The sequence below is a fragment of the Heptranchias perlo genome, chromosome X (assembly GCF_035084215.1).
Source record: "Heptranchias perlo isolate sHepPer1 chromosome X, sHepPer1.hap1, whole genome shotgun sequence".
NCBI lineage: Eukaryota > Metazoa > Chordata > Chondrichthyes > Hexanchiformes > Hexanchidae > Heptranchias > Heptranchias perlo.
In genome coordinates, this window is record NC_090370.1 from 11,550,850 (window position 1) to 11,570,105 (window position 19,256).

A 19,256-nucleotide genomic window follows, 5' to 3' on the forward strand; every position below is an offset into this window, starting at 1 on the left:
TTTCCAGGCAGTGGAATAACCAGCAGCACTCCAGGGGATGCAAAAATGAATATAGTAAGGTTGGATTCCAAAAAATAAAAAATCTACAAACAGAAGTTCAGCAGTGAGAGGGTTAACAATGAACTCTCAGGGCTTCAACTGTTAACTAAGCTTTATGTGATTAAAGTCAGCTCAAACCCTAATCAGAGCACACACAAAATCATCCAGCTGTTCGCGTTTACTCCACTGACCTGAAAGGATTCCACTTATTCTATAAGATATCGTATTAAGCAACAGCTTCGAAATGCTCAGCTCTTTTACAAAAATATCCTTAGCCTGAAATAAACTCCGTGCTTTTGTTTCAAAATGCCTCATTATAATGAATTTTTCCAAGCATTATTCTATCCCAAGATGCCCTGATTAAACTGCTCAGCGCAGTTTAAGGGTTATGTGACTCAGTGCCGGTTCCTTTAATCAAATACAACCCCCATGACGCACAGGTTGATTTGCGATGAAAAACATATATTGATTATAAATTAAAGTGACTAGCTCCTGTTTCTGTTTTCTGGGTCGGGTCGTGCAGTTAAGGTTTGTGCGGCGAATGCTGTTCTGGGAATCCAGTGTTTGTCGGGTTAAAGACAATTGTTAGGTCGAAGCAGGGTCTGAATTTAGCCTTTTTGCCTCAGCGATGTGCTTTCACTGGCGAGTGCAGCGACTCACTGAATCTTGTCTCAGGCGCTTTCTGTACGTGATCGCACAGGGTATCTTAAAGCGTGCAGTGCTGGCGATAGGCAAGATGGAAATCCCAGCACCTTTATAGGGAATAATGTCACGGCGGGAGAGTTGGGCAGGGGTCGGGGTGCAGTCCAGCAACGTGGGGCTGCAGAGAACCCGTTATTATGGTGGTATTCAATATTCAATAGCCCTCTCTGCCTCAAACAGTTAACATCGCATTTAAATCAGGGAATTTCTGCCTTGCAAACCGGATAATGGGGCTGAAATCTGCCTTGGGCTGTCGTGCAAAATGGGCGCTAGAGAATCAACAGCCAATTTTACACTCTGCCCGATTTTCTTTTTCCATTTAATCGGGTGGAGTGTTCGTTGGGCGGTCAATTCGCTGGTGCCTGTTTTACGCTACAGCCCAAGGCAGACTTCAGCCCTAGTGTCTCTTTTGGATAAGTTTAAACAGAAGTGTCACCCTCCATAAACTTGAGCTCATCCAAAACTCTGTTGCCCATATCCTAACTCGCACCAAGTCCAGTTCTCCCATCACCCCTGTGCTCGCTGACCTACATTGGCTCCCGGTCTGGGAACGCCTCAATTTTAAAATTCTCATCCTTGTGTTCAAATCCCTCCATGGCCTTGCCCCTCCCTATCTCTGTAACCTCCTCCAGCCCAACAACCCTCCGCAATCTCTGCGCTCCTCCAATTCTGACCTCATGTACATCCCTGATTTTAATCGTTCCACCATTGGTGGCCATGCCTTCAGCTGCCTAGGCCCTAAGCTCTGGAATTCCTCCCTAAACCTCTCCACCTCTCTACCTCTCTCTCCTCCTTTAAGACGCTCCTTAAAACCTACCTCTTTGACCAAGCTTTTGGTCACCTATCCTAATATCTCCTTTGCGGCTCGGTGTCAAATTTTGTTTGATAATCACTCCTGTGAAGCGCCTTGGAACGTTTTACTACTTTAAAGGCGCTATATAAATGCAAGTTGTTGTTGCTGTTGTTGATTGAGGTTTACATTTACACTGGCAGTTTCTGATTCACATCTCCTGTAGACAATTGCCACCTCAGCTCAGCCTCCAGTTTTTCATCTCCTTGGCTGGGTTTCTAATGCCCCAGGCGTTTTCCTTCATCAGATTTAATGAAATCACCCAACTGTCTAAAAGAAGTATAAGATCTATTTGTGCACGTTTCGTTCACTTGTGGCGTTTTCCCAAATTTCAGTTCTGAGTGGGAATCCAGGCCTCATCTTCACATAGAGCGAGGGACAAGATGGCAGCTGCTTCCATCCCAGAATGCCCTCATGCACCTGCTATTGGCCTGCTGAAGAACATCACAGACAGAAGCCTACTGGTAGGCCTCCCGCTCACCCCTGCCCCAACCCCACCACCTCCGCTGGCTTATGATGCATTAAGACCTAAAAGGAGGGAGGAAAAGTAAATCTAAACTGGGGCCCGCCATCAAAAACAAACACAACGGCTTCCCCTGATGGCTCAGTGGGCAAGTACAATGCCCAGGGGAGCACTGAGACATTCAGACTAAAAAGTCCCAGATTCAGTTCCTGGCCTTGCTGAGTTAGCTGATGTCAGCTAGGGTAGCAGTTGCAGCGGGATGGGCAATAAATGCTGGCCTTGCCAGCGATGCCCATATCCCAAGAATGAATTTAAAAAAGTAATTTTAAAAAAAGCCACCACAATGGGAATGGAAAATCATCCAGGGTTCCAGCTCCTGATCCTGATCCCATTGTGCATAAGAGCGTGAGAAATAGGAGCAGGAGTATGCCACACTCGAGGCCTGCTCCGCCATTCAATAAGATCATAGCTGATCTTCTACCTCAACTCCACTTTCCGGCCTTATCCCCATATCCCTTATTTCCCTTAGTGTCCAAAAATCTATCGATCTCAATCTTGAATATACTCAACGACTGAGCATCCACAGCCCTCTGAGGTAGAGAATTCCAAAGATTCACAACCCTCTGAGTGAAGAAATTCCTCCTCATCTCGATCCTAAATGGCTGGCCCCTTATCTTGAGACTATGACCCCTAGTTCTAGACTCTAGAGCTAGGGGTAACAGCCTCTCAGCATCTACCCTGCATGTGTATGTTTGGATGTCAGGGGAGGGAAGGATTGGGTTTGGCTGTGATGCTGTCTGTGGTTGAATAGCCTCCCAGCACAGACTCACATATGAGGAATGGTTACTTTGGCAAGTGCCTGAAGAACATGAGTTAGTCTCAGGAGAAAATTGGGGGAGTGAAATGGGGGTTGCCAACTCTGGTTGGATATATTCCTGGAGGTTTCATCACGTGACCTCCTGCCTCCAACCACCCTGCCCCCCACACTGCCGCCATTGGAGTGGGGCAGTGAAGGTCTTTACAGGAACTAAGCTTTGGGAGGTTTAAGTTGCCCGATCTTTCAGGTGATGCTCCCTGGCACGAGCACAAACTTGGCAAATCGGCCCCAAGGTCCACAGTGGCACCAGGCAATGGAGCATGCCACTATCCTGAGGTATCTGTCTCAGCCAAGGCATGCAAGGAGGTGCCATGTGGAGTCTGCTCACAGGGGAGCGGGGGGTGGGGGGTTAGACCAGTTTGTCACATTCTGCCAAGTCCAGAATTGGACATTGAGCAGAGCCCCCAGCTGCACCCTCCCTTTTGCTGGCGTACCTGCAAAAGGCTGCCAGAGCTGGCATAAAATGGTGGCAAAGCCCATAAATTTCAAATCTGCATGGCAGCCAGATATGGGCATCGCCACCATAGGACCTCAGAAGGAACTTTGGCCCTGAACTCCCGGAGGGGAATTCTGGCCATTTTCAGCAGTCGGAGCTGTGTCCCTGGGGGAGGGGTTCCACTGGTAGTGGGGGGGGATAGACCAGGAAAGCCCTCGGGGAATTTCAGGGTCTTCTTTACCTTACGTTCAACGGCAAGATGGCGGCAGACTGGCACTCACTGTGATCTCGCAGAAGGACACAAAAAGAAAAACTGACGTCCATTTAAAAAAAAACGAATGGACTTCTCGTCTCTCATTTACATTCTAGAAATTTTCCAGACAGACCAGTCAAGACATGAGCTGCCCAGTACAAAAGCCAGATGGGGGGTGAACCCTGGACTCTGCTGAGCAGGAGATACAAAGCTTTAACCTCCTCTTTGTTGAGAACTTTGAAACAGAGGGCGGGAGGCTGGTGGGGGAATGGGGAGGGTGCCAGCATTTTCATGCAAGTTCCAACAAAATTGCAATCCTGTACTTCATGACTAAATTACACATTAATAACTGCACTTACACAAGGCTCGTGAAACTTAAAGCATCACTGATAAGCTTTCCACTCAACATTCTGTGAATGAACAACATAGGAGTCCAACGCAGACTGAGGGAGACTGCAAAATGATATTGTCCGGTTTAAAGTGTGGGGAGAGGGGTTCTTTAAAAGAGCACAAGCAGGAGTCATTGCACGGCTGATTAATTCTGTTGCTCCCGCTCACCCTTTTCCACTGAGAGACCGAAGGGCAAAGGGCAAGGCCCACAACGCAGGCTGCCACCATGAAACAGTGGGAAAGAGAGGATGAGGTGAATTAAGAGGTGATGCCCAGCTCGGGCTTTAAAAGCCTGTCGATTGCAAGAGGGAGGGAAAACCGAGGGAGGCAAAGAGTCCCAAAGATTGGAGGTCATGGGAGAAAATGAATTAGAGTTGGTTATGACAGAATTCGTCTCGGTTTCTGAGAACTCTGGGAGGAGGAAGAGTGTGTAGGAAGGCTTATTTGGAAAATATGAGGAATAAGAGAGGAAAGTTCATGCTCTGCCCCAGGGGACAAGGTATTACTTCAGCCCCAGACAGTCAGTCTAGTGTGCCCATGCATCGATTTCAATTGAAATTTATTTTGGGTTGACATTGGATGGATGGGCAGAAACTATGACGCTGAAGAAGGGCTGGATATATTTTTTCTTTACCGACGGCGTATCTAGTCAGCTAGAGTTGAGATGTTAACGCAACAGTAGAATGTGGGTTCAAGTGCTACTGGGGGGAGATGCACAATGTCAGATCTCCACCTACATTGCACATCGCAGAGGCAGGAACTAGGCAAATGCTTCATTGTATCATTGAAATGAAGTGCAGACGATGTCATCCTGTCCTGCATACTACTTGTTAATGTTCATAGATACAGAATATCGAGTGATCTTCACAGCCAGAATGAATAGGTGTCCAGGATCGATAGCGGATCAGTTGTTTTGAGAAGTTCATATAGAGGGCACAGTAAGAACACGAATCCCTGCAAAGTGCAAATGTGTGGGCATTGTGCAAGGTCAGAATTAGACTTGGCCATCTGCCCAAGGTCGAACAGCTTATCAACACTCACAGCCCAGGCTGACATATGAAGAATGGCCACTTGGGTGAGTTACCAGAGGATGAGTGGCAACCCATGGAATTTAGGTGAGAAAGGGAGAACATTGGAGGAAAAAGCACGTTATGAAGAATTTGTTTACTATTGAAGCACTGGGACATTTTTATCTTAGAAAATTATGAGTATCCCTGGTATCAGAATGGATTTGAATAATAAACTCACTGTGATATTTTAATGTGCAATTGTGGCACTTAAGTCATCTTTACAAAGGAACTGCATGAGCGTAGAGGAAGGACCCATGTACAAGACCTGTATTGTTATTATTTGCCCAGATTCACCTCCCAAGCGATGGGCCATGTACTCGCACCAGAAAAGCAGAAACCAAGAAACAAGGAAAGTCCATTCAACCCATGAGAGCCCATATTCCTTCCACCAGCCACACACAATCGAGGGTTCTAACCCAAGCTCATTTAACCTCCTGGGGAAAAGTTCTTCAAAGCTTCTCACTGCCCCCAAAGGAAAGTCAAACAAAACCTACTCCATGGATTGTGCGTCCCCAGCCAGTTACTTTCTTTGAATCTGCCTCGCCACCTCTTCTCCTTTAAGACACTTCTTAAAACCTATCTCTTTGACCAAGTTTTTGATCACCTGTCCTAATATCTCCTTATGTGGCTCGGTGTCAAATTTTGTTTGATAATCGCTCCTGTGAAGCGCCGTGGGATGTTTAACTACGTTAAAGGCGCTATATAAATGCAAGCTGTTGTTGTTGAGATGAGATGTAGCAGCTCAGAATCTGTCATGTTCCATACAGTATTCAATGATCTCTCTCTGTGCTTCTCCTTTGAACAGTCAGTCCCGCACTGTAGATCTAAGTAGATAATGATTTGGTTCATTCTCAAAGGTGTGAATTGAAATAATCATTCTTTTATTTCTGATAATAAATGGAGAAAACATGAACATTTTTTATGAGTTAAAAAAGAATGATTGAGTTCTATTTATAAGTTATTAATAGTGCCTTTTCTGATAGGGAAAGGTTAATTTTACATCAGGAGCTCATTGACCAGGAGCTGAATAAGGAGGCTGAAATCCTCAACAGGCACGATCCACAAACTTATCTGTGCAAACAGGATTCCTTCTCATTATCTCATGTCTTTAAAGCTCCTATGATGTTGTGTTTGATAAGTGCGCTGTCCAGTATGGAATGAAGGTAGGATTTACCACCAATTCATCGTCAATGGGTGGACAATCTGGTCCATGCAGACCAGGGAGGTCCCAGATTCCATCCCTGGTCCATGTTGAGTTAACTGATCTCAGCGGGGGTGGCAGTGGAGGTGTTACATAGAGTCATAGAGTCATAGAGTTATACAGCACGGATAGAGGCCCTTCGGCCCATCGTGTCCGCGCCGGCCATCAGCCCTGTCTACTCTAATCCCATATTCCAGCATTTGGTCCGTAGCCTTGTATGCTATGGCATTTCAAGTGCTCATCCAAATGCTTCTTGAATGTTGTGAGGGTTCCTGCCTCCACAACCCTTTCAGGCAGTGAGTTCCAGACTCCAACCACCCTCTGGGTGAAAAAGTTCTTTCTCAAATCCCCTCTAAACCTCCCGCCTTTTACCTTGAATCTATGTCCCCTTGTTATAGTACCCTCAACGAAGGGAAAAAGCTCCTTAGTATCCATCCTATCTGTGCCCCTCATAATTTTGTACACCTCAATCATGTCCCCCCTCAGCCTCCTCTGCTCCAAGGAAAACAAACCCAATCTTCCCAGTCTCTCTTCATAGCTGAAGCGCTCCAGCCCTGGTAACATCCTGGTGAATCTCCTCTGCACCCTCTCCAAAGCGATCACATCCTTCCTGTAGTGTGGCGACCAGAACTGCACACAGTACTCCAGCTGTGGCCTAACCAGTGTTTTATACAGCTCCATCATAACCTCCTTGCTCTTATATTCTATGCCTCGGCTAATAAAGGCAAGTATCCCATATGCCTTCTTTACCACCTTATCTACCTGTTCCGCCGCCTTCAGGGATCTGTGAACTTGCACACCAAGATCCCTCTGACCCTCTGTCTTGCCTAGGGTCCTCCCATTCATTGTGTATTCCCTTGCCTTGTTAGTCCCTCCAAAGTGCATCACCTCGCACTTTTCCGGGTTAAATTCCATTTGCCACTGTTCCGCCCATCTGACCAACCCATCTATATCGTCCTGCAGACTGAGGCTATCCTCCTCGCTATTTACCACCCTACCAATTTTTGTATCATCAGCGAACTTACTGATCATACCTTTTACATTCATATCCAAGTCATTAATGTAGACCACAAACAGCAAGGGACCCAGCACCGATCCCTGTGGTACCCCACTGGCCACAGGCTTCCAGTCACAAAAACAACCTTCGACCATCACCCTCTGCCTTCTGCCACTAAGCCAGTTTTGTATCCAAAGTGCCAAGGCACCCTGGATTCCATGGGCTCGTACCTTCTTGACCAGTCTCCTGTGCGGGACTTTATCGAAGGCCTTACTGAAATCCATGTATACCACATCCACTGCGTTACCCTCATCCACACGCCTAGTCACCCCCTCAAAAAATTCAATCAAATTAGTCAGACATGATCTTCCCTTGACAAAGCCATGTTGACTATCCCTGATTAATCCTTGCTTCTCCAAGTGGAGACTAATTTTGTCCTTCAGAATTTTTTCCAATAATTTTCCTACCACTGATGTTAGGCTCACTGGCCTGTAGTTCCCCGGTTTTTCCCTACTCCCCTTCTTGAATAATGGTATTACATTAGCGGTTCTCCAGTCCTCTGGCACATCCCCTGTGGCCAGAGAGGTTCTGAATATATGTGTCAGAGCCCCCGCAATCTCCTCCTTTGCCTCACACAGTAGCCTGGGATACATTTCGTCCGGGCCTGGGGATTTATCCATTTTTAGGCCTGCTAAAACCGCCAATACCTCCTCCCGCTCGATGTTAATATGTTCGAGTATATCACAGTCCCCCTGCCGTATTTCTATGTCTACATCGTCCTTCTCCACAGTGAAAACAGATGCAAAAAATTCATTTAGAACCCCTCCTACATCTGCCGGCTCCACACACAGATTGCCATTTTTGTCCCTAATGGGCCCTATATTTTCCCTAGTCATCCTCTTACCCTTAATATACTTATAAAACATCTTAGGATTTTCCTTTATTTTGCTCGCCAGTGTTATTTCATGGCCCCTCCTTGATCTCCTAATTTCTTTTTTAAGTATCCCCCTGCACTTTTTGTACTCCTCTAGGGCTTCCTCCGTCTTTAGCCTTTTGTATCTGCCAAAAGCCCTCCTTTTTTTCCTAATCCATTCTCGTATATCCCCTGACATCCAAGGTTCCCTGGAGTTCTTGGAACCACCCTTGACCTTTACGGGAACATGTTGCCATTGTATGGTCTCAATCTCCCTTCTGAAAGACTCCCATTGCTCCGATGCGGATTTTCCTACAAGCAGCTGATCCCAGTCCATTTTGGCCAGATCCTGCCTTATCCTATTAAAATCGGCCTTCCCCCAATTTAGAACCTTTATTTCCGGCCCCTCCCTGTCCTTTTCTATGACCACCTTAAATCTCACCAAATTATGGTCACTGTCACCAAAGTGCTCACCTACTAGCACTTCTTCCACTTGGCCGGCCACATTCCCTAGAATTAGGTCCAGTACCGCCCCCTCTCTTGTAGGACTTTCTACATGCTGGCTCAAAAAGCTCTCCAGGATGCACGTTAAGAATTTTGTACCCTCTAAGCCTTTTACACTCTGAGTATCCCAGTTAATATTGGGGAAGTTGAAATCCCCCACTATTATTACCCTATTATTTGCACAATTTTCTGAGATTTGCCTACATATCTGTTCCTCTATCTCCCCCTGACTGTTTGGGGGTCTATAGTACACTCCCATCAAAGTGCTTGCCCCCTTTTTGTTTTTAAGCTCCACCCATATGGCCTCATTAGAGGAACCTGCTAATATATCATCCCTCCTTATGGCAGTAATTGATTCTTTAATTAATATTGCGACCCCCCCTCCTCTTATACCTCCCCCTCTGTCTCACCTGAAGATTCTGTACCCCGGAATATTGAGCTGCCAGTCTTGCCCCTCCCTCAACCATGTCTCTGTGACAGCAACAATATCATACTCCCATGTGTTTATCAACACCTTCAGTTCATCCACCTTATTCGCAAGACTCCTTGCATTAAAATAGATGCCATCCAGCCTTGCCCCTCACATATTTGCCCTGTCTTCCAAGCTGACTTGTTTTTTTCTCTATATTTGGCTGCACATCACCCCCTATTGTAGCTCCACTCTGTATCCCATCCCCCTGCCAAGTTACCTAAGAGGGAGTGAGAAAAAGGCATTTTGCCCCATCTGAGCTCATCTCTCCTGCACACTAACTCACCTAGCCCATCATCCAACTGCACCTTGAACTAAGTCTTTGACTCCACTACCTTACCCAGGCAGATCATTCCAAATATTTATCATCATTCAAATAAAAGAAGAAAAAAAGACTTGTATTTATATAGCGCCTTTCACGACCTCAGGACGTCCCAAAGCGCTTTACAGCCAATGAAGTACTTTGTTTGAAGTGCAGTCACTGTTGTAATGTAGGAAACGCGGCAGCCAATTTGCGCACAGCAAGGTCCCACAAACAGCAATGAGATAATCTTGTCCTCCTAGCTCAGCCCATTTAGAATTGGGAATGAGCCTTGTTGCTTTTGTCTGCACCCTTTCCAATGTGTGGGTGTGCTTTTTATAGTGCAATGACCAGAATTCCACAGTACTTCAAGTGAGTCTGCCCAGTGTATTATAAACCCTCAGCATAACCTATGTAGACTTGTACTCCCCTTGTTTGACAGAACAAACAAATCTACATCAAGATTGGCTGAGATGAAATGCAGTGAGTTACTTTATCCATTTACAACTCGTTGGTGAGACTATATTTGGAATGTTCTTTCGCGAGGACATTAATGTTTTGGAGAGGGTTCAAAGAAGAGCAATAAAGACAATTCTAGGACTCAAAATACTTGTGTCATGAGGAGACTTTGACAGAACTGGGCCTGTTTTCATTAGAGAAGAGATTGACAGGGTTGCCCTAAAAGCTCAGCAGGACCGTAGAGACCAGGAAGGTCCCAAGGTCACTCCATAGTCGCTGCTGAGTTAGCTGATCTCAGTCAGGGTGGCAACAAGGGTGCTGCAATTGTCCTTTGCACTGGTGGGTAAGGGAGGGGAAAATCAGTCAGGATTCCCGCTCCTGATTATTATTCAGTGATTTCCCCCAATTGGAAAATGTGTGCGAAGGGACATCAGGTAAGGATAGGATCAGGCTTGGCTGTGATGCCCCATTGTGGTCACTGTCAAAGTTCACGTCAAAAATGGCCACTTGAGTTAGATACTGAACAGTGACCAGCGGCAATGGAACTGTACACAACGAAATTCAGCGGCTTGAGAGTGTAGATCTGCCAGCGCCTGTTTACCATCCCACCCTGAAATTTAAAATCAGCCCTTAAGACTTGTGTATATCAAGGATTTTATCATATCGGTGGTCGTTGTTAGCACTCAGTTGTAGTCTCGTGCCAGAACAGTTTCTGCCTGGTAAACTTCCTACAGTGTATGGTAGGGATGGCACAATTCTCCTCAGTATTCCTGGGCTAGGCAGGGAAAAAATAAACCAGGTTTCCCACTTTAAGAGAAAGAAAGAACTTGCATTTATATAGCGCCTTTCACGACCTCAAGACATCCCAAAGAACTTTACAGCCAATGAAGTACTTTTTTGAAGTAGTTGCTGTTGTAATGTAGGAAGAGCAGCAGTCAATTTGTGCACAGCAAGCTCCCACAAACAGCAATGTGATAATGACCAGATTATCTTTTTTTTTAGTGATGTTGATTGAGGGATAAATATTGGCCAAGGCATTGGGGAGAACTCCCCTGCTGTTCTTCGAAATAGTGCCATGGGATCTTTTACATCCACCCGAGAGGGAAAACGGGGCCTTGGTTTAACGTCTTAACTGAAAGACGGCACCTCCGACAGTGTAGCACTCCCTCAGTACTGCACTGGGAGTGTCAGCCTGGATTATGGGCTCAAGTCTCTGGAGCGGAACTTGAACCCACGACTTTCTGATCATTGAGCCATGACTGAAACCTTTAGATTCCTATCCAGTACCTCTTGAAGGATAGAGCGCCCGTGCGTGTATGCATGTAGGGATGGGATCAAGGGTGGTCTTGGCTGGGATGCCCCCACAGTAGAATGGTCTTCTAGCGCTCGCGGTCTAGGTCTCTCACATGAAGAATAGCCACTTGGGCAAGGTCGCAGATGGCATCTGCCACCTGTCAAATTGTGCCCCAACATGGAGTCAGCGCCCTCAGGAGTGGAGAGGAGAACAAAGGAGAGAAAAAAATCTCTACTCGCTATGTACAGACCTTGCTGTCTATCGTGGCCTTGGTATGGGCAGAGCTGATAAAACACTCTATGGAGAAGGACTACATGGCTTCAGTACTGCTGGGAACATGGGAATGACACGTGTCAGAGCTAATTAATGTACGTTCGAATGTTTGATTGATATCCCGGCCTAGGTCCTACCCTCTGTGCACGAATACAGAGCAAAGGGATACATAAGCCCTGATTTGGACAAATCTGCCCAGAGTGTAAAGTCGGGCGGGACGTAATACGAGTGTCCGGCCCAATTCCACCCTGTTCCCGTTGAGTTAGGTTAAAGTCAGGACTTTACACTTTCGTGGGGCAGGTCGGGGGTTGAGTGTCATGGCATAAGAAAAAAAGCAAGAACTCCCATTTCTTTAGCGCCTTTCATGACCTCAGGACGTCCCAAAGCACTTTACAGTCAATGAAGTACTTATGAAGTGTAGTCACTGTTGTAATGTAGGAAAACATGGTAGCCAATTTTCACACAGCAAGATCCCACAAAAAGCATTGAGCTAACGACCAGATAATCTGTTTTTAGGTGTTAGTTGAGGGATAAATATTGGCCAGGGCACTGGAAGAACTCCCCAGCTCATCTTGAAATAGTGCCATGGGATCTTTTACATCCACCTGAGGGGGGCAGACGGGGCCTTGGTTTAACGTCTCATCCGAAAGACGGTACCTCCAACAGTGCAGCACTCCCTCAGTACTGCACTGGAGTGTCAGCCTGGATTTTGTGCTCAAGTCTTTGGAGTGGGACTTGAACCCACAACCGTCTGACTCAGAGGTGAGAGTGCTACCCACTGAGCCACAAAAATAATAATAGCAATATATAATAATAATAGCAACAACGGATTTATTTATTACCCATGTTACCTGTGAGGAGGGAGGATTAATAGGAGTACATTTGGGAGAGAGATACTGGGAAAACTAGCAGTGCACCCATGGTTTCCAAAATGTATGTTCCCCACCGGTAGTGTAAATTTGGAAGATCATTTCTTTAATATGTTTTTATAACATTCCTTCCCCTGCTATTTTAGCAGAGGACGTAATCCGTTTAAATGAAACAGATTAACTCCAGTGTTAAAATAGCAGACAGAGGAGTGTCGTACGAACATGGTAAATGTTTAATAGAGGTGTTCAAAATTAGAAGGGGTTTTGATAAAGTAAATAAGGAGAAACTGTTTCCACTGGTCGGTAACCAGAGGACACAGATTTAAGATAATTGGCAAAAGAACCAGAGGGGAGATGAGGAGAATTTTTTTTACGCAGTGAGTTGTTATGATCTGGAATGCACTGCCTGAAAGGGTGGTGGAAGCAGATTCAATAATAACTTTCAAAAGGGAATTGGATAAATACTGGAAAAGGAAAAATTTGCAGGGCTACAGGGAAAGAGCAGAGGAGTGGGGACTAATTGGATAGTTCTTTAAAGAGCCGGCACAGGCACGATGGGCCGAATGGGCCTCCTTCTGTGCGCTGTGATTCCCTGTTCACCCACTAATACCAGCAGTCTAGTCTGTGCGGAGTTAATTGTTCTCAGCTGGGCTAACAGCGTGTCCCAGTTTTGATCACTATTCAATGATCTGTGCTCCTGTGTGGTCGCTGGGTGAGGACAGGATCTGTGGTGCCTCCCGCAGTCGGATAGCCTGCTGACAGTCACTTTCTAGGCTCTAGAATTCTAGAAGAATGGCTGCTGGTGTGAGGCACTGAAGTGCTCCTGTGTGGTCGCTGGGTGAGGACAGGATCTGTGGTGCCTCCCGCAGTTGGATAGCCTGCTGACAGTCACTTTCTAGGCTCTAGAATTCTAGAAGAATGGCTGCTGGTGTGAGGCACTGAAGGGCAAAATGTGATTGTGGTTTAGGAGTACTGTGAGATGGCAGAGCCCCTTTAACTTATCAGTCTGCTACTCATGGTGGGATTTTTCTTGCATCAGACCATGTTGAATGATTTCCATTTAGCATTAACAGCAGCCCGAGGCCAACCACCAGACTTGCAGGTTGAATTTAAAAAAGCAACGACACCCTTTGGGGAAGTTGCTGATCTCTCAAGGAGGGGCCAACAACAGCCCGCATTTATACAGTGCCTTTAATGTCAAAAAACGTCCCCAAGGGGCTTCACGGAAGAGTAAGGAAAAACGGACACCGAGCCATTGCAGCAGAGCATCATTCCCGTCCTGGTGACACGCACAACTGTTGCACTGGAATTTTAGAGACATAGCTGACAATCAATGTGTCATGGGGTTCATTAACGCAGTTTCTTTTCATTTTTCTCCTGTCTTCTCCTGACGACACTGACTTGCAGCCAACCAGCACCTCACCCCAGTGAGTAGTCTTAACTCGTGAGCCAGACAGTAAGCGGTTAATATTATCCTAACCTGACTGGGGAGGGAGTGGGAGGAGAAACGGACGGTATTCCCTCCCTAATCCTTTCCGCCTCTCTCTCCTCCTTTAAGGCGCTCCTTAAAACTTACCTCTTTGACCAAGCTTTAGGTCACCTGACCTAATATCTCTTCATGTGATTCAGTGTCAATTTTTGTCTGTTAACACTCCTGTGAAGCGCCTTGGAACGTTTTAATATGTTAAAGGCGCTATATAAATGCAAGTTGTTGTAGTAGTTGTTGTTGATCTGTATGTCATAGGAACATCGAATCACAGAATCATAGAATGATACAGCACAGGAGGAGGCCATTCGGCCCATCGTGCCTGTGCCAGCTCTTTGAAAGAGCTATCCAATAGTCCCATTCCCCTGCTCTTTCCCCATAGCCCTGAAATTTTTTCCCCTTCAAGTATTTATCCAATTTCCTTTTGAAAGTTACTATTGAATCTGCTTCCACCGCCCTTTCAGGCAGTGCATTCCAGATCATTACAACTCACTGCGTAAATTTTTTTTTCCCTCATGTCGCCTCTGGCTCTTTTGCCGATCACCTTAAATCTGTGTCCTCTGGTTACCAACCCGTCTGCCACTGGAAACAGTTTCTCCTTATTTACTCTATCAAAACCCTTCATGATTTTGAACACCTCTAGCAAATCTCCCCTTAACCTTCTCTGCTCTGAGGAGAACAATCCCAGCTTCTCAAGTCTCTTCATGTAACTGATGCCTTTCATTCGTAGTACCATTCTAGTAAATCTCCTCTGCACCCTCTCCAAGGCCTTTACATCCTTCCTAAAGTGTGGTGCCCAGAATTGGACACAGTACTCCAGCTGAGGCCTATTCAGTGTTTATAAAGGTTTAGCATAATTTCCTTGCTTTTGTACTCTATGCCTCTATTAATAAAGCCCAGGATCCCGTATGCCTTTTTAACAACCTTCTCAACTTGTCCTGCCACCTTCAAAGATTTGTGTACATACAACCCCAAATATCTCTGTTCGTGTGCCCCCTTTAAAATTGTACCATTTAGTTTATATTGCCTCTTCTCATTCTTCCAACTAAAATGTGTCACTTCACACTTCTCTGCGTTAAATTTCATCTGCCATTTGTCTGCCCATTTTACCAGTCTGTCCATGTCCCCCTGAAGTCTGTTACTATCCTCCTCACTGTTTACCTCATTTCAGAGTTTCGTATCATCTGCAAACTTTAAAATTATGCCCTGTATACCCAAGTCCAGGTCATTAATATATATCAAAAGAGCAGTGGTCCTCATATCGACCCCTGGGGAACACCGCTGTATATTTCCCTCCAGTCTGAAAAACAACCGTTCACCACTACTCTCTGCTTTCTGACCCTTAGCCGACTCGCTATCACCCGTTTTACACTATCGCACAAACTCGAGACCTACCCCACTGGAACCATGTCTATTACATGAGCACTGAAGGAGTGCTGCACTGTCAGAGGTACCGTCCTTCAGATGCAAAGTTAAACCGAGGCCCCGTCTGCCTGTTCAGGTGGAAGTTAAAGATCCCATGGTGTTTTGGAAGAAGGTTTAAGGTGAACGGCAAAAGAGCCAGAGGCGACATGGGGAAACACTTGTTTACACAGCGAGTTGTGATGATCTGGAATGCGCTGCCTGAAAGGGCGGTGGAAGCAGATTCAATAATAACTTTCAAAAGGGAATTGGATAAATACTTGAAAGGAAAAAATTTACAGCGCTATGGGGAAAGAGTAGGGGAATGGGACTAATCGGATAGCTCTTTCAATGAGCTGGCATAGGCACGATGGACCGAATGGCCTCCCCCTGTGCTCTACCGACTATGATATGATACTATGATAAGAACAAGGGTGTTCTCCTGATGTCCTGGCCAACATTTATCCATCAAACCAACATCATCAAAATCAAAGGAATTGATCATTCATCTTATTTGCAGTGGGATCTTGCTGTGTGCAGATTGGCTGCCACATTGTTCTAGACTCTCCCACCAGAGGAAATAATGTCTCTCTACTCTATCAGCTCCTTTCATCATCTTAAACACCGCTTAATCTCCTATATTCAAGGAAATACAAGCCTAGTCCATGCAACCTCAGTACCTCACCAGGCAGCCCATTCAGTGGAAAAGCTTTTGTCGTGACTTTACAGGAAGAATGATGTCCCTTTAAATTCTTCATCGAGAACTGATACCTTCTCTCTCCATCTGAGATCGCAGTGAATATCTCAACACCATTTACATTAGCACCTTAACAGTGAATCTGGAAAACAAATGCAAATTTATAGCTGCAGTGTCAGAGTGACTTGGCTCATGCTGACTCGACTCCATTAAAGATACTTTTATCTTTGCGATAGTGTTGTCAACCCTCCAGGATTGTCCTGGAGTCTCCAGGAAATAAAGATTAATCTCCTGGACACTGCTGCCAGCAGGAGAAAAATCAAAAATCATTTAAAAAAAGGGTGTTTTTTTCAATTTTCTTTGAACACTTTCATTTATTAGTTATAAAACTATTGAAGATGGGAAAAAAAGGCTGTTTGACTGGGTGGGGCAGTTGGAGGCAGGAGGTCATGTGACGAAACCTCCAGCCAGAGTTGGCAACCCTACTTTGCGACTACATTGCATCTAGTTTCAGGAAAGCAGCTGTTCCATTTTTAAAAAGAAAGACTTGCATTTATATAGCGCCTTCCACACCCTCAGGACTTCCCAAAACGCTTTACAGCCAATGAAGTACTTTTTGAAGTCTAGTCACTGGCAGGAAATGTAGGAAACATGGCAGCCAATTTTCACACAACAAGATCCCTCAAACAGCAATGTGATAATGACCAGATAATCTGTTTTTTTATAGTGATGTTGGTTGAGTGATAAATATTGGCCAGGACACCAGGGAGAACTCCCCTGCTCTTCTTCGAATAGTGCCATGGGATCTTTTACATCCACCTGAGAGGGCAGACGGGGCCTCAGTTTAAAATCTTATCCAAAAGACAGCATCTCTGATAATGCAGTACTCCCTCAGTATTGTATAGAAGTGTCAGCCTAGATTATGTGGTTAAGTCTCTGGAGTGGGGCTCGAGCCCACAGACTTCTAACTCAGAAGCAAGAATGCTACCCACTGAGCCACAGTGGGGAGTTGGTCTCTATAGACACATCGGGCACCGCCAGAGTCAAAGAAAGCAAACACGTGCAACCAGTTCCCCACATTTACATTGCTAGAACCAGCTCCTTGCTCCTGCGGGACAGCTCAGTCGTAGGCCCACTTTCCATCCTGTCGGGATAAGGGAGCTGGCGTTGTTTGCCATCACGGGCCATAGCCGTCAGTTAAGATACCTGGCCTTCCTCGGTCGGCAGTGACTCCTACAAGGTGCGTTCAGATCGCTCCAGTGCCCATTGCCCTCCGCTCCTCCCCCCTCCGGATCGCGGGCCTTGCGTAAACATAAAACTGGTGGTGGTAAGACCAGCAACTCGGCAGACCAGCCGCGAGTCCGGGGGTTTTAAGTTCGGTTTGAAGCCGGCTGCGCAAGGCCCGTGCTCCGTGAGACCGTCTGACACTAGCACGGGTCTCTCCCAGTATAAAAGCCCCTTACAGTTTGACCGAAGCTAAGGCTCTGTTACTGGGCATGTAGTGAAATAATTCAATAATCCCAAAAACAATATACAACAACATTTACTACTTTAAAGGCGCATTTATACAGCGCATTTAAAGTAGTAAAATGTCCCAAGGTGCTTCACAGGAGCGATTATCAAACAAAATTTGACACCGAGCCACATAAGGAGATATTAGGACAGGTGACCAAAAGCTTGGTCAAAGAGGTAGGTTTTAAGGAGCGTCTTAAAGGAGGAGAGAGAGGTAGAGAGGCGGAGAGGTTTAGGGAGGGAATTCCAGAGCTTAGGGCCGAGGCAGCTGAAGGCACGGCCGCCAATGGTGGAATGAAGGAAATCGGGGACGATCAAGAGGCCAGAATTGGAGGAACGCAGAGATCTCGGAGGGTTGTAGGGCTGGAGGAGGTTACAGAGATAAGGGTAATAAAGTCCTTTATAGTCCTAAACATTATTAGAAAAAGTTGTGCAATCCTGTAACATGCTAAAAAAAACAAGGTCCTGAGCAAGCAATCAGAAGGTCTATTTCAATCCAATGAATGTTTATTGAAGCATCTTTGGGGCCTGTTCTTTCTGCTGACACACATGGTTTACTGACCAGTGATGTTGATGCAAGGCTTTTAAATCCATTAGCAGCTGTTTAGACAGGAGACCTTTATTCCAGTTGCCTGCCTTTAATTTATCATCAGGCTCCGCAGGTGAGAGATTTCTTTCGGTACACTGCACCACTAAGTCCCTCATAAAGTTAAACACTCCGAGGAGGGCTTTATATTTAATTTGCACGTGAAGCCACCTGTGTGCCCGTTACCATGGAAACATCAAAAGACATGTGTGTACAGACATAAGGTTATGAATATCAAGTTGAAACTGTTCAGAACGAATGCGGGAGCCTGTTAACAAGATTAAAGGTACCAGGGTTTTGTACCTTAGCAGTATGAGTCGTGCAGATTGTGCTCTTGTTTCTAGCCGTGTTGAGAGAGCAAGATATGGGTTATGTCATGATCACCAGTGCAATATGGTAACTGTCTGCACAAGTTAGATCATCTCACAAATGGCAAAGTCAGATGTTATATCTAGAACACTTCCAGCATGTTTTTGAGTGGAAACAATGATCTTTTTTCCCCTCCTTTTCCCTTTCTCTCCTGAAGACACTGACTAATGTTGAGGTATAGTCCATTGGCAGCCAACAGCACTCACGTGGAGGGAGAGCCAGGGACTAGCTGCAGCTAGAATGATAATTCTGACCGTGCAATGCCCTCCTAAGCTCTGGAAATCTGGAACTCTTTTCTCCCAAAATGTTGAGAAGATGTTTCCACTTGTAGAGGAGACCAAAACTAGGGGCCAAAAATATAAGGATAGTCACCAATAAATCCAATAGGGAATTCAGGAGAAACTTCTATACCCAAAGAGTGGTAAAAATGTGGAATTCGCTACCACATGGAATAGTTGAGGTGAATAGCATAGATGCCTTTTAGGGGAAGCGAGATAAACACATGAGGGAGAAAGGAATAGAAGGATATGTTGACGGGGTTAGATGAAGCAAGGTGGGAGGAGACTCGTGTGGAGCATAAACACCGGCATTAACCCAATTGGGCCGAATGGCTTGTTTCTATGCTGTAAATACTATGTAATTCTATGTTAAAGGCTGTGGATGCTGGGTCAATTGAGACTGGGAGCGATAGATTTTTGTTAGGTAAGGGTCTCAAGGGATATGGAGCAAAGGCGGGTAAATGGAGTTGAGATACAGAGCAGTCATGATCTAACAGGCTCAAGGGGCTGAATAGCCTCCTGTTCCTATGTGGAACGTGTCATCAGGTTGGAGCTCTGTCACTCATT

General features: G+C 45.7%; 1 protein-coding gene and 1 long non-coding RNA gene across 5 annotated transcripts in view; one reads left to right on the top strand and one right to left on the bottom strand.

Moving 5' to 3' along the window:
• The window catches only part of LOC137307275 (uncharacterized), a 55,060-nt gene extending 51,348 nt beyond the window's left edge, over positions 1–3,712 (bottom strand). Inside the window, exon 1 of the long non-coding RNA XR_010959093.1 lies at positions 3,609–3,712. This is a non-coding gene — a long non-coding RNA (uncharacterized lncRNA). The remainder of the gene's footprint in view (positions 1–3,608) is intronic.
• LOC137307273 (rho guanine nucleotide exchange factor 25-like) overlaps positions 1–19,256 on the top strand; it is a 279,817-nt gene that overhangs the window by 102,416 nt on the left and 158,145 nt on the right. The gene's annotated exons all lie outside the window — the stretch shown is intronic.